We start from the raw sequence: 14,706 nt of genomic DNA on the forward strand, positions 1-14,706 counted from the left end.
AGTCGGGCAAGCCAACACTGGTCCGGTAGTCAATTTGTCTTTAGGTGTCTGAAAAGCAGTCACCTCTCTCGGTCCTCATGTGAAAGGGACTCCTTTTTTAGTCAATAAATGCAAAGGTGAAGCTATCTCTGCAAACTTCCGAATGAACCGCCGATAAAAAGAGCACAAGCCAAAAAAGCTTAGAACTTCGTGAACATTCTCTCAGTAAGGCCAATGGTGGATAGTGTCTATTTTGGTCGAGTCAAGGCGGTAAGCTGCGTAAGGTACGGTACGTATTCAGTACGTCTTGTACGTAGTATTGAATGAATATTATATGGATATTGTTGTTAGGTACGTAAAATTTGTATGTTTTTTTTCTAAAAGCCAAAAACTCACAACACAGTTCGTACTTGATAAAAAATTCAGAAGTATCACTTCAAGCATGCTAGTTCACTATTCTACAAACCAAGGCAAAGCTTTCAAACGAATACCAGCAAATCATAATTGCTTGTTGGACATTCAACCAATCAACATTCAAGTGACAAGAACACACACAACTCAAATATACACAACCTAAAATTTGAAGTTTCACAATAAACTAGTTACTACAGAGAACTTCAAAGTTCATATTGATCATGATTTGCCAATTTGCACACAAAAAATCAATGGGCGAAGCCAATTGTGCTGACCTACTGGTTTTTTTTTCCAACAAAAAAAATGACTGTACAATACGGATCCGTAAGGTATGGTACCGTACTGTACAAACGTACCGTATCGTACAGTAAGGTAAGGTACATACGTACAGATCCTACCTTGGGTCGGGTCCATCAATACTTCTTCTACTGAGACAATGTGTCCAAAGAAATGTATCTCCAATAAGAAAAACTCACTCTTTTTAGCATTGATAACCAATCTATGCTTTCGCAACGCCTGAAATTCCTGTAGCAAATGGTGTCGATACTTTGCTTCATTCTTTGAGAAAACTATAATGTCGTCAAAGAAAGTGCCGACAAAAGGCAGATACTCTCGGAAATCCTATCCATCATTCGATTAAAAGTTGTTGGAGCATTCGTGAGTCCAAAAGGCATACCAAATATTTGTATAAACCAAAAGTTGTTCGAAAGGCTGTCTTGTAGACATCTTCCAGAGCGATTTTGATGTGATGATATCCACTTTTCAAATCAATCCTGCTGAAACAAGAGGATTCTTGAAGTCTGTCGAGGATATCATCGATCCTTGGGAATCTGTTCTTCTTGATGGTAACTTTATTGAGAGCTATGCACATTATCCAAGATCCGTCTTTCTTTAGTACTAGCAAAACCAGAGAACAGTAAGGTGATATGCTAGGTTGAATAAGACCCTTTTCTAGAAATTCTTTTACTTGGTTCATTACTTCTTCATTTTCGGCTAGGCTAACTCAATAAGGTGGCCGGTTTGGTGGTGTACTTCTAGAAATCAAGTCAATTGTATGGTCCTCGAGAGAGGGTGGAAGTAACTCGCTTGGTAGGCCTTCAGAGAATCAATCAGCCTGTGTGTGCAAAAATTATTGTCGTTCTTTATCCAATTCAGACATATTGGTTCCAAGGTTGCATCCGTACGTACGTACGTACGTAACCTTTCTGTACGGTACGGTTCTGTACGTACCGTACAGTTCAGTACGGTGGTAATTGGCGAATTTGGGTGAAATCGCAATGATAAGTTGGGAAATGGGAACGCGAGCCGTTTTGGGCTTTTGGGTGGTCTAGAAGCCTAATAGCCAAGGATTACAAGTAAAAACTTATTGCACGTAACGATTTCCAGATTCCACATAGCCAGTTTCTGCATAGAACTTCATTGACAGTAGCATAGAGACTATGGGTTTTTCAATAAAACATGGGTTTTTTACAAATGGTACGTACCTATTATGTACTCGAGAGGTGGTACAGTACGGTAGTACGTTTCGTACGTACCTAAAACATGTCGTACACTACGTACCTTTCCACCTTGATTGGTTCTTTGTTTCTTCCAAGTAGATCGAGTATACAAAAAAACTGGAATTCATTAATTTCAAAATGGACGAAGCTGATACAATAGGGACGGACTCGCCCTTCAATTTTACATCAAGCACAATTTTCCTGCCCTTCTCATTTGTCAAAGTCGCTTTCTTGGTCCGATAGTCAACCATGGCATTGTTCTTGTGGTACCAAAAGATTCCTAGGAGGACGTCACACCCTTCCAAAGGCATGATGTAAAAGTCCTCGTGCCCTAAATACCCCCGACAATGCAAACGAAGTTTGCCAATGATAGGTGTAATGGTAACATCCTGTCCGGGTGCCGCTAGAACTGTCTCTGCCTGTGGCCTCATCCTGTCGGGTGTAATTCCAAGTCGAGCCGCCAATTTAGGTGAAATGAAGATGGCCTTGGCTCCTCCATCAAGGAAGATAAGGGCTTCCTGATCTCTTACTTTGCCCCACGCGTGGCAAAGTTATGTGCTTTCGTCCATCTGATTCGGGTCGGTCCCTATACAATCTAGTACCAATCCTGCTTTCGTCTTTCCTTTTCTACCACGTACTTCCGCTACTCTGGAGCTTTCTGGCCTATCTTCTGATTGTCCTCATTGTGCCCTTTTGGGACACCTTGCAGATTGTTTCTTTGATGACTTCTTCGCTTCCAGAAGTTGGTTGATTCGTCTTTCGACGACATCATCAAGTTCTTCTTCAGTAAACATCCTTGGGGTAGGGCTTTCTGCCAATGAGTATGCACTTTGTCAATCGAGTGCCGGGTCAAAAAGTTGGCATACTATGAATCCTTTGCAAACTGGAGCATCGGCTGTGCACACTCGTCAACCTGCAGTTGATGTTGCATCCCCATAGGCTGATCTGCTAATCCACTCGAATTTATCGTGCTACCTCTTGTTGCCGAGGTGACAAGAGGAGTCGTCTGATTCTTGCCAGAATCCATGTGTCGCGAGAAAAGGGATCGGATTTCCCGGTAGAAGAGAAATCGATTGAGCTCTAATACCACTATAACAAACTTGGACACCCCAAGTCTGGAATTTATCGCAACACGAGAGAGAGAATCAATTTAAACACTTCACAATTCACAGTTCAATTAAGTCGACACGGCCCGGCGTAGTTACGTGCCCAAAGAGATTGGCCCCAAAGATTGGCGCCCCTTTCGGTATTTCTTTTTGTATTAATGATTGAGCAAAGTACAATCACAAGGGTCGCCTCTGCTCACCGGCTTGTAAGCACGAAGTGAGCCAGAGAGAACCCAATGAGCTTATTTAAAGGCTCTTGGTCTAGTGAAAAGCAGTCCATGAAAAGATTTCAAACTCAAAAGCAATAGGCTCTCCAAAAGCAGCTAGCGCACAAAGCGGAAATACGTACAACCTGCCACGTCACCTCAACAATGCGTTTTGCGGAGATTCATACGAACAATCACGTCAACATCAACAGCGCATTTTGCGACAATATCCATAGAGCCAGCCGCTTTGGTCTTTTTTTTTTAAGATTTGTCCTAGTGTCCCCAAGGCCCTGTCGGCAAGTGCCCATAAGTTGTGACTTGTTTGATGTGCCACGTCATCAATTTGTGACAACTCTCTCTCTCTCTCAAAAGCACATAGCTGATTCCTAATTCTATTACTTTGACCCCCTAAAGGTGCCCCAAGAATGACTCTCGAGTCTCTACAACGAAGTAAATCTAATACAGAGAAGCCCGTAGGCACACGACACAGGGCTGCCAAAAGGCATAGACCTTTGTCGGCCTTAGGCCTAACTGATAGGCTGAAAATCTGAACCAAAAGCAACTGCTTAACTAAGGAAAAGTGCCTTAGCACCTCCACAAAGACAAAAGGGAGGAGAGAGTGTATTTGTAATCACTCTAAATGATAGGTACCTAGAGGAAGGAGGATGGGCAATAAGAGGCTTAGGCGCAGATTAGCAACAAATCATCCGCCACTGATTGCAGTATTTTCCCACTGATGGACGGTGGCGCTTTACTTGGAATCTATCTCTTTGATTGTGCCCTATTGGCTAGATACCGTATAGGTAGCAGCAATTTTGGAGGGCAAAATAAGACAAAACCAAAGAAAGAACAACAAACAGCCAAACCAACAAAACCCACACCCACTCACACAAAAAAATAGGTTTTAACCTTCAATTAAGTGTGAACAAAATTGGATGGGGGAGGGGTGGTCAATCTGATATCTTAAAAAGTGTACAGACTCAGTCCATTGCCTCAGCCTCAGCCTTGCATTTCTTGCCTCAACCTAGCAGTTACTTGCAGCTGTGCTCACTTAAAGGTGTGCACTAACAGAAAAAGAGGCAGTCAGATATTGTACTCCCACTTGGGCAATCAAAGAAATATAGACAACAGAGTGGGGACCACTAAAATGGAGTGGGGGCCCTTAGGGGTGTTTGAGGCCCCATTTGTGCTCTCTCTCTCTCTCTCTCTCTCTCTCTCTTTCTCTCTCTCTCTCTCTCTCTCTCTCTCTCTCTCTCTCTCTCTCTCTCTCTCCTGTCCTCTTAAGAGAAAGAAGGAACCATAAGTTACAAGTTATGGGTAGAGGGTTGTCCATCTCCAAGGAGTGGCACAACCAGTGTTCCAGATTGTGAACAATTCTCCATGTCAACAAATCATGCTCTATTGTTGCAATCATTAGCCTTGCCCCTCAGTGAAGGCTTCATCACAGGCTAGAAAGGGAGCATATGTGATCGAGTATGAACAATTAACAACTTCAAACAACAAAACGAAAAACAGAACCCTAAATCCAATGCGTAGTGCCACTCAAAAGCAAGGTGAAACTTAATGAATATCAAAGCTTGCACCAGCAGCTAATGGAAATTGCTTGGACGATATCAAGAAAGAGGAGGATTATTACAAGGGAAGTATGTCAAAATGCACGTAAGGCGCAATATGTTCCTGGAAAAGGTGCAATATGTACCTCTCTAAAGCAGGAGAAATGGTGTCAAAAGCAATTGCACATTCAAACATCCAACAGTAACGCTTTGTACTGCTATAGAGGCGCAGATGCGAACTTAAAAATTTCAAGAAGATAGACCTGACCCTCTCTCTCCCTCTCTCATACAGACACAGCCAAAGAGGTACACACAAAGAGAGACACACAAGCAGCGAGCAACGTACCAAAAATGTCGCTAACGAGAACGACAGCAGCAGCGGGGTTGTGATGCGAGGTGATATAGGCCAGAAAGGGACCGCTGGGTTCCTCCTTGCCGACGCAGCTGTGCTCAGGGGCGGGGAGGGGGGGAGCGGGTGTGCAGCACTGAGGACCAGCCATCGCTTTGGCATTGGCAAGTGGAAGATGTCCTTACTAAGGCTGGGTTCACACTGGGAAGTCGGAAGAGAACTCCTAAACTGCCATCCATCTTCCGGGTGGAGGATGTGCATTATCTGCTCTTCCACTGGCTAAATGTTCACACTGGGGAGGTGGAAGAGAGAAGGGGTGAAGTCTTCCGCCACCCAATGTGAACATAGGGGATGGACGGAAGCTAGACTAGAAGACAAAAGGCTAGTTTTTCTTTTATTTGGAAAGAAGCTTACAAAATTAAAAAGCCCTGCCAATCGGGCATTTCCAGCACACGTGGAGGGTGGAAGAGAAGATGGCCGGGGGGGGGGGGGGGTCGGAAGTGCAAAGCCTGAATACTGCCGTGCGCTAGCACCTTTTCTGCAGCAGTGCCGTCGTGCTATGTGAACCTCCTGTTTGACGTGCGCGAATGTGATTCGCTGGCAGAAGGTGATCGTTCCCTGCCGCCGCCTACTGAACCCGGCCTAAAGAGCCAGTAAACTTTACCGCCTCCAAAACCGGTCATACTTAATAGGGGCATGGTCACGCGAGGCTCAGTTTCCAGTTATTGAGAACTAAGCCTACTCCAATGATTGGGCCTGCACTTACCCCTTGCGTGGTCACGCAACTAGAACTAAGCCGCGCTGCGTGAGATGATTGACAGTTGGAGGTGAGATTGAATGCGCACACCAGGGTGGGGAGGTGGGCTCAAATAGGAATCTGTAGCGGCGGGAGTTTTGCTATAGAGAGAGAGAGAGAGAGAGAGAGAGAGAGAGAGAGAGAGAGAGAATCCATGGCAATCATGAATGTTGGCAGCAAAAAGTGCGCGCTTCACTCTTCTCTACAAAGCTCATGACGGCTCTTGGTTTTGGACGCGCCACGAAAGCACTTGTCAGGCGTGCAATTATTTCCAAGCACGGTTACCCTTAATTTTCAACAGAAATAATTGGAAACTAAGCCTCGTGTGACCACCACAACAATAGAAGCTTTTACATACTGCATTGAGAGTCTTTGCATAACATGGGTGTCATGAAGTAAGGCTATCGTGGGCTTTGAACAAAATAGCCTTCTTTAAGTTAGGATCCCTCGGTACACATAACCTATCTCTGTAATAGAGACAAGTCCATCTTTTGAGAAGTGTATCATTAAAGGTATAGTCTTTGACTCTCCAGATTGAACAAGGTTAAGCTGCCTTTGATACTCTGGATCAGATGATGCAGCTTCCTTAATGCTTTCAATGATCGGGTTGTTGGGTATAGATATGAGTCCCACAAAGGTTTCCAACTCAATGAATTTTCAACCGTGTTTTCTTTCCCAGGGCGGTAGAGAATATCAAAGTCATACTCATGTAAAAGCTCCACCCATCGCCTTTGTCGCATATTCAAGGTTGCTTGGGTAAAGATCCACTTTAAGCTCTTATGGTCGGTTATAAGTCGAAACTTCCTTCCCAATAAATAGTGTCTCCATAGCTTTAAAGCATGAATGACTGCCAACAGTTCGAGATCATGGGTCGGATAGTTCTTTTCATGAACCTTAAGCTTACGTGAGGTGAAAGCTATTGGTCTGCCTTCTTGAGTTAACACTCCTCCAACTGCTATTCCACTAGCATCAATGACAACTTCAAAGGCTTGGTTGAAATCTGGTAGCTTTAGACATGGGGCCGTAATCACATATTACTTAAGTTGGTCGAACCTTTCTTGATGTATTGTTCCCAATTGATCCTTGCTCCTTTCTTCAAAAGGTTTGTCAAGGGTGCGACAATCACTGCATAATCTTTTATAAAGATTCTGTACCCCGGGGGATTCCCCATGAAAAACTTACCGCACCACATAAGTGCAAGGGAAGGGGTTTTTTTTACAAGTTACATAAGCGTATAAGTTAGGGGAAGGCCCGCAATAATTTATCTCTCAAGCCAAAAAATAAGGGAGGGGGTATCATATTTATTGGTTGGGGCGAGGGTGGGGGAGAAGTGAGAAAAGGGAAAAATGAGAGGAAGATTTTGTGTTTCAAAATCATGGCTTCCCAAGAGAGTTTTCCCTTGAACTTTTGAGTAAATAGCTACAAAGATCCATGCAAGAACTAACACTTCTTTGTATCAATTGCTTGTTTTGTGATTACAGTTCATTTGTTGAGGGATGAAAGCTATAAAGAGTTTTTATAGATGCAAATTTACACAAAGAACCTATCACAACTTTATGACCACGTTTTTTGAGTAACTTATATGGGGTAGAATTGGACGAGTAGCTAGAGTTCAAGCTGAGCGGGTACATAGTTTTAAAGTCAAACTAAAACACATTGAGGGTACAACTAGTTATCAACATAAGTGCTTCCTTAGTACGTTGCCAGTCACTATGCTAAACGCTCTTTGACTAGTTTTACTCAGTTAGATCATGTGAGACCTAAATTTTATATGTAAGATAGGGGTATGATAATTTTTTGCATTGATTGTTGTATAAGCGTAGAAAGGGGGGTCATATTCCCTAGGATGAGTCGTATATAGGGGTTTTATCAAAGTTGTCCGCTCGCAGGTGGCGTCCTGTTTTATATATAGAGTGAATCCCCCGGGTTCTGTACCAGCCTGTGATTCCCAAGAATCCTCTAAGCTCACTTACATTAGTTGGCTGAGGCCATTCAACAATGTCTTGAACTTTAGCAGGGTCTACTGAAATTCCTTCTTGTGAAACAATAAATCCCAAGTATTCAATCCTTGGAGAGAAGAATGAACACTTGCTCATCTTTGCGTATAGCTTATGTTGGCGAAGAATGTCTAACACCTTCCTTAGCTGAGCTTCATGTTCTTGTTCGTCTTTTGAGTAGATTAGAATATCATCAAAGAAGACAAGGAAAAAATCGTCTAGGTAAGGCCTGAAGATATCCTGCATCAATCTATTGAATGTAGCTGGAGCATTAGTCTGACCAAATGACATTACTATAAATTCAAAATGGCCATAACGAGTGTTGAAAGCTGTCTTCAGAATATCTGATTCCTTTATTCTGATTTGATAGTAACCAGATCTTAGATCTACCTTTGAGAAGACCTTAGAACCATGTAGCCTGTCCAACAATTCATTGATTCGGGGTATAGGGTAGTTGTTCTTAATTGTCACTTGGTTTAGTCCTCTGTAATCAATGCAGAGTCGTAAAGTCCCATCTTTCTTTTTATGAAAAAGTACCGGCGCTCCCCAACTAGATTTGCTTGGTCTAATAAATCCTTGTTCTAGAAGTTGACGAAGCTGCTCCTTCAGTTCAGTTGCCTCAGGTAAGGCCATTTTGTAAGGTCTCTTTGACACGGGCTCACTTCCTGGGAGAATCTCTATCTCATGGTCAATTTCTTGGGTCGGAGGAAGGGAGGTAAGGTCTTCAGGAAAAATATCTGAATATTCATGAAGCCAAGAGGGTTTTTTATCACTTGAATTTGGATCGACCTTATTCAACTTGACCACAAATACTTGTTGACCAGCTCTCATACCTTTGAGTAGATGATTTGCCTTCACTAATTGAATCTTTGGGCTCCCACTTTTCCCTTGCACTTTGACTTGCCTTGCTTGACTATCTCTAAAGCTCAAACTACCTTGACCACAATGGATGCTAGCCCGACTCTTAGATAACCAATCCATCCCAAGAATCCCATCGTACATTCCAACTGGTAGGATTCTAAAGAAAGCTGAAGTAGTGTACCCTCCTAGTTCAAAATCAAGGATTCCCACAGAATGTCGAAATACTACGGTTTTCCCATTAGCCAATTCTACTGTCATAGGTTTAGCTTGTTTTTTGTTTAGGTTCAACTTTTGTAAACATTTTGGGGATAGAAAAGAATGGGTACTGCCACAATCGATAAGAAGGTTAAAATATTTACCTTGATGAGTGGCTGGGGTCTGAATAACAGCGAACTGCCGTTGAGCTCCAGGGTTGTCAGTAGCTGCATAGACGCTCGCTCTTTCTTCTTCTTCACCAATGGTAGGTTCTCCTATGGTTACACGTGCATGAGCATTCCTACCTTGACCTCTTCCAAATGCCCTTGCTGCTCTTCCTCGCCCTCGTCCACGTCCACCACCTCGTCCAATGTTATTTCCAATAGGGTGGTGTCTTTGGTCTGCCTCCGTTGCTACTGCTGCTCTGTTAGATAAATGTGGACATTTGTTCTGGTAATGTCCCAGTTCTCCACACTCAAAGCATCGAACATCCAACCTTGCAGGGTTTTGCACATTTGTAGCATAGGCTCTTTGTGGCTGCCTGTTATTATTGGGAAATCTTACAAGTCGTCTAGCATCATTAAAACTCTGATTCTGTTCAACTCTCCTCTTTATGCCTTGCTCCTTCATCAAAGGTTTGGCTCACAATAAAGCATCTTGCACAGTGGTAGGTTTCATGGCTTCTAGTCGTGAGCTAATTGGTTCTCTTAAGCCTTGGTAAAATCGAGCTACTTGTTGCTCTATCGTCATTGGTGGTGCATAACGCCTAAGATTTACGAACTTTGAGTAGTACTCTTCCAGGGATAGGCTGTATTACTTCAAGCTAAAGAACTCGTTCATCTTTAATGCTTCATGAGCAGGGGGTAAGTATCTTTCCTTCACTGCTTGCTTGATTCCCCTCCAATTCTGGGATTTTTCTAACACTCCCATGTCACAGCAATGTTGTTTCCACCATAATTTGGCTTCACCCGTAAGGCGAAACATCCCCAGCATCGCTTGGTTTGCAGGTGCAGTCTTGGCAGCCGAGAAATAATCGTCCATAGCTTTAATCCAGACTTCCGCATCCTTTTCCACATTGGTGCCTCCGCCCTTAAAAGAAGGTGGTTGCATTTGTTTGAGCAACAATTTCTTCTCCTGAACTTCCGTGTATAAAGCATCGTTTCGAGGATTCTCCACTATAGGAGTAATTTGAGGGTTCTCCTGCAAACTTTTAACACCAATGCTTATAATAACTTAAGTCATTAAAGTATTGGGTTTATCTAGTCCTTTAGAGTTCAACACATGATTCAATTAATCATGACTTACCCAGTCCATCAAACTCAAACACATGACTTATCCTATCATAACTCAATCCAATCACATGACTTAACCAGTCATGGCTTTTCACCAACAATTAGTCAATGACTTGACTAGTCAATCAATTCTTTTGAACAAAACAACTAAGTTTATTATTTGCAACACATACGCATTAACAGGCTTCCTGTCCATAGCACTAGTTGCATCAATTACTACTGTGAAGCATATAGGGATCACCAAATCTCAATTAAGCTCAAGAGTAAACTATTTATCAAGAGTCAGTTTCTTTTTCAAAAGAAATCAACGTTTTCTATTGATGTAGGAATACAAATGGCCTTATTACAAAATGTTATAGTAACCCTAATCCTCAAGTGTATATTTGAAGCCGTGATATTCTTGGGCACTCTTTAGGAAGAAGCGCGGAGAATTTTCTATAGGGGCTAATAATCGATAAGTGGCGGGGAGTTGTGGTAATCCTGTTGTCCATCCCTTGCTCGAGAAGTGGCTAGTTCTTCCCATAACAACCACTCGGTCTTTTGGAACGACCGCAATGACCTTGTCATAGACCCACTAATTGACGTTGACTCTTCCATCTGCAGCCATTGTTTTGACATCGGTTGGCCAAAAGGTATAGTAATGGACCAGCCTTAGCTCCTCGCACCATTTGATGCGACGAAGATCATTATTCAAATTCCCTAAGCTTCCGGCCCTGATGGTAAAAGTACTCCCTCGAGACCACCAGGCTCGAGATCATCCTCACAGGGTTCGAAAATGCGGCGGAGTGGTCAATATCTCAAGGATCCTCATGATTGATGCCCGAAAATCATAGTCGTTTGATCGGCACGCAGACATGTACATGATGTTGAACACCTGAAATCGCATGTATGCATCATGCTGATCCTGAAACGTGTTATATATATAAATACGTAAGAATATAAGATCAATTTAATAGAGTAATTTAGAAACAAAAGCAACAATAGTGGAAAAAGAAAAAAAAAACACATTCTTCTCCTACATCCCCCTCTTAACTTTGGGTTAACCTCTGTTTATCCTTGGCTCTGATACCAATTGTAAGGTCCCCGTTCTAAAAGATCGGGGCGACTTGGTAAATAGCCTTCTTTATCCTTTAAATCCGTTGACGGCACCCTACTCCGATAATGCGAAGCAAGGATACGAGTAACGAAAGAGAAGAAGATTTCCACATGATGTGTTCGTAGTTGCAAGACCCTACGCCACAAGCTAGGTCGATGAGATTAAAGGTTCTATGGACTCTAGATCCTATATTATAAGAGAAGAAAATCCCTTTCACATATTAAGGATCCAAAAACAACGCCTTTTTTGCGTTTAAGAGGCACGGCCACCATCCTTAAATCCGAAATATGACAAAAGATAAATGTCTAACTAACTAAGACAAAGTGAAAAGTACTCGACTAATCGAATCCACCCATCCTTGACTGGCAATCTGAGCCGGTCCCCACTTTCCACACCGCACTCACCCGTTCTTTTAATGTTGTCTAATTACTACCACGATATATACAACAATGTTCCTTAATTAGTTTCTAACACAAGTTCTTTAGTACAATCCTTTCAAACATCATCAAACAATTCTTTCATAACATGAGTTTTTTTATTAAAAAAATTATATAATCCGTAAAAAAAGAGAGTCTTTAGTTTCTATACAAGTTTTGCCGCTAACCACGGATTTTCTCTGTCTAACCGACAGAGCCTTTGCAAAGGTTTTTCTTAATCGCTAATCGCGAGATGCGCATACTTTCCTTTTGCTAACCGCAAGGGACATCTTGCTACCCACAAGGTATCTTGCTAACCGCAAGGTAAAAAAAAGGAAGTTGATGACCTCAACTTTAATTTCCGCTAACCGCGGATTCCTCTCGCTAACCGCGAGTTCCATCTGGAAACAAGATTTTTCTTTTAGTATTTCATATTCTAAATGTTTCTTACAACAAGATAAATTAAAATCATATTCTCAAACCATAATCACTTATCAACAGTATTTCTTTATCAAACAATAACAATTTATAAAAGCAATACTTTTACTACTTTATGATACATATGTTTGTTTCATGTGATTGAACAATCACGTTTCCGATCGGTTTAAGGTAAGGTCTAAGTTCATCTTATCAGTCAACATGAATACTATGCATAATTATAAATTTGTCTTACCGGATTTGGAGCGCGTGCGGCTAACTCCTGTGGTGGAGGTTGGACTGTGTCGACTTCTTCTTCGGTTGATGCTTCCGCATGAGATACGTTCAGAGTTGACACCTTTCTTCCCACCTTCCTTGGTGGTGCAACGGCATGGGCGTCCTTAGAACTTCGCGTTACACGCTTCGGAGCCATATCTTCGGAATGGAGAAAAGAAAAGCGTGTTGTTGGAGAGAGAGAGAGAGAGAGAGAGAGAGAGAGAGAGAGAGAGAGAGAGAGAGAGAGAGAGAGAGAGTGTCCACAAATCAGGAGACGGCACGTCGACGATTGGAGATGGAGATGGCTTGAGGGTGAGAGGTTAAAGGAGAGAGGCTTCCTCCGGCGCGTCGTTGCAAGAGAGCTTCTGCTTCTATAGATACGTGTTCAAAGTGAGAGGAGAAGGGTCCTTTATAAAGGCCCTAGGGGGTGCTAAGAATATTGAGAGGTTTCAAAAATAGGGGAAGGAAAAGCTCGCGCGTCGTTGCGGCCCTAAATTTTTATATACTTTTATTATTATTATTATTTTTACGTTCGCGAATCCTATGCGCAATTTTTTTAAAAATCTATACTTACAAGTTCCCATTCTATCTTGACAGAGAGAAAGAAAGAAGTATCCTAATTTTGACTCACCTCTCTTTCTTTCCTAAAAATACTATCTCTAAGTTTTTTCTTCCCACATAGATTAGGTTCCCATATAAACCTATTGTTCCACATAAAGAAAGATCATAAATAAATAGATTTTGAACCCGATTTTCAATCCGATTGCTCTGATAAACTCATGATGACTCACAAAATTGAGAATCTCAATTACTTTGCAAAATAACTGAAATCTTATATGCATAAATATTGGGTACATTACAGTAGGTCCAAAATGTGTCCCATCTTTCAACTCCTAGAATTCTTCTGTCTAGTGAGTCTTGTTTGGAGGTATCAAGCATCCAAATTTAGGAATCTTTCTTTGTCTCTCTCTACCTTCCCCTTCCCGCATGATGCACGACCAACAGTCTACTCATGTCACACATGTCCACTCGGCACACACGACAAACACGCCCACTTTGGCATGTATGCAATGAATGGGCATAATTGGATTGGTTATATCAGACATCCGCTAGAGGGCAAAGCATACTAGCATTATAACTGTCTCACTAGCAAGCATGGAGCGGACATACAAATCCTACAGAGCGCAAAAGCACCTAATATTGGTTTTGATCTCCTACTCACATGACAACTCCGAACATGTAACTATATGCTTAGTTGTTAAACTAGGGATTTCTTTTATATTTATAATATTGTGTACCTCTGTGTGATGGCAAAAGCACTATCCAAAATGGGCCTAAGGTACCAAGACCAAATGTTGTATTTTCAGAAACTACGTGAGAGGCTTACACTTGCTCTACCAAGGGGTACAATGGCTTGTATCTGTGCCATTAGGTTGTGTTCATTGGTTCCTTATCTATGGCCATCCAAACTCTGTGAGTTTGCTAGCATTGGTCTCAGTATCTATGGCAATTGTGGCATAGGCATGTACAACCATGATGGGTGTTCACTGCTCAATATGAATCAATATCATTGTCCATAGAACTTGGCACTCCATTTACTCACAAGCTGTGGAGTCTACAAGGCCCTCACAAGGCCCTACATGAGAGAAGAGAGAGAGAGAGAGAGAGAGAGAGAGAGAGAGAGAGACTTGCACTGGCAATGCACACGTTATTTTCTTGGATTTCCATTTCAACGCACTAGAACCGCCAATGTTGGCTTATGTCTTTGTGTCGACCTTCCAAATGAGCTTGCACTTGATCTTGTAATTGTCTCAAATTGGGATACGAACAAATACATCAATGCTAGGATAGGCTGAGAGAGGAAGCCTCATCAACAGTTGGAGGTGTTCGAAGTGAAGCTGATGGGGAGAGCTTTGTTGTTGGGAGGTTACATGTGGCACGGTGAAAGCTTCCGCATGATGACCTTGAAGGGGTAGGGAAAGGACCTACAGTGTCCTTTCCCCATAGTGCAAGCGACTTATTAGCGATCGGTAGAGGCTGAGATCCATGGGAAGGTGCATTGTGGGGAAAGGACACCGTAGGTCCTTTCCCCACCTTCAAGTGGTGTCAGGGGGGGCATGGCCATGTAGTGTCTTTTGACAAGATGAGATCCAGAGTAGGCAATGGCTTGGTTCATGCCGAGTTGGTGACCAGAGGAAGTTTGCAGAAATAGTATTACGTGCACTGACCTGGTCTATAGTTATTTAAAGGAGGA

At 42.4% G+C, this 14,706-nt stretch overlaps 1 long non-coding RNA gene across 3 annotated transcripts in view; it reads right to left on the minus strand.

Annotated features, from left to right (window-relative positions):
- The window catches only part of LOC147444117 (uncharacterized), a 51,409-nt gene extending 46,054 nt beyond the window's left edge, over positions 1 to 5,355 (minus strand). For all 3 annotated transcript variants that reach the window (XR_015190109.1, XR_015190108.1, XR_015190107.1), the window contains exon 1: positions 5,104 to 5,355. This is a non-coding gene — a long non-coding RNA (uncharacterized LOC147444117). The remainder of the gene's footprint in view (positions 1 to 5,103) is intronic.
- Between the last annotated feature and the right edge of the window lie 9,351 nt (positions 5,356 to 14,706).

This window comes from Adiantum capillus-veneris, chromosome 13, assembly GCF_014529385.1.
Source record: "Adiantum capillus-veneris isolate H3 chromosome 13, ASM1452938v2, whole genome shotgun sequence".
Lineage (NCBI taxonomy): Eukaryota > Viridiplantae > Streptophyta > Polypodiopsida > Polypodiales > Pteridaceae > Adiantum > Adiantum capillus-veneris.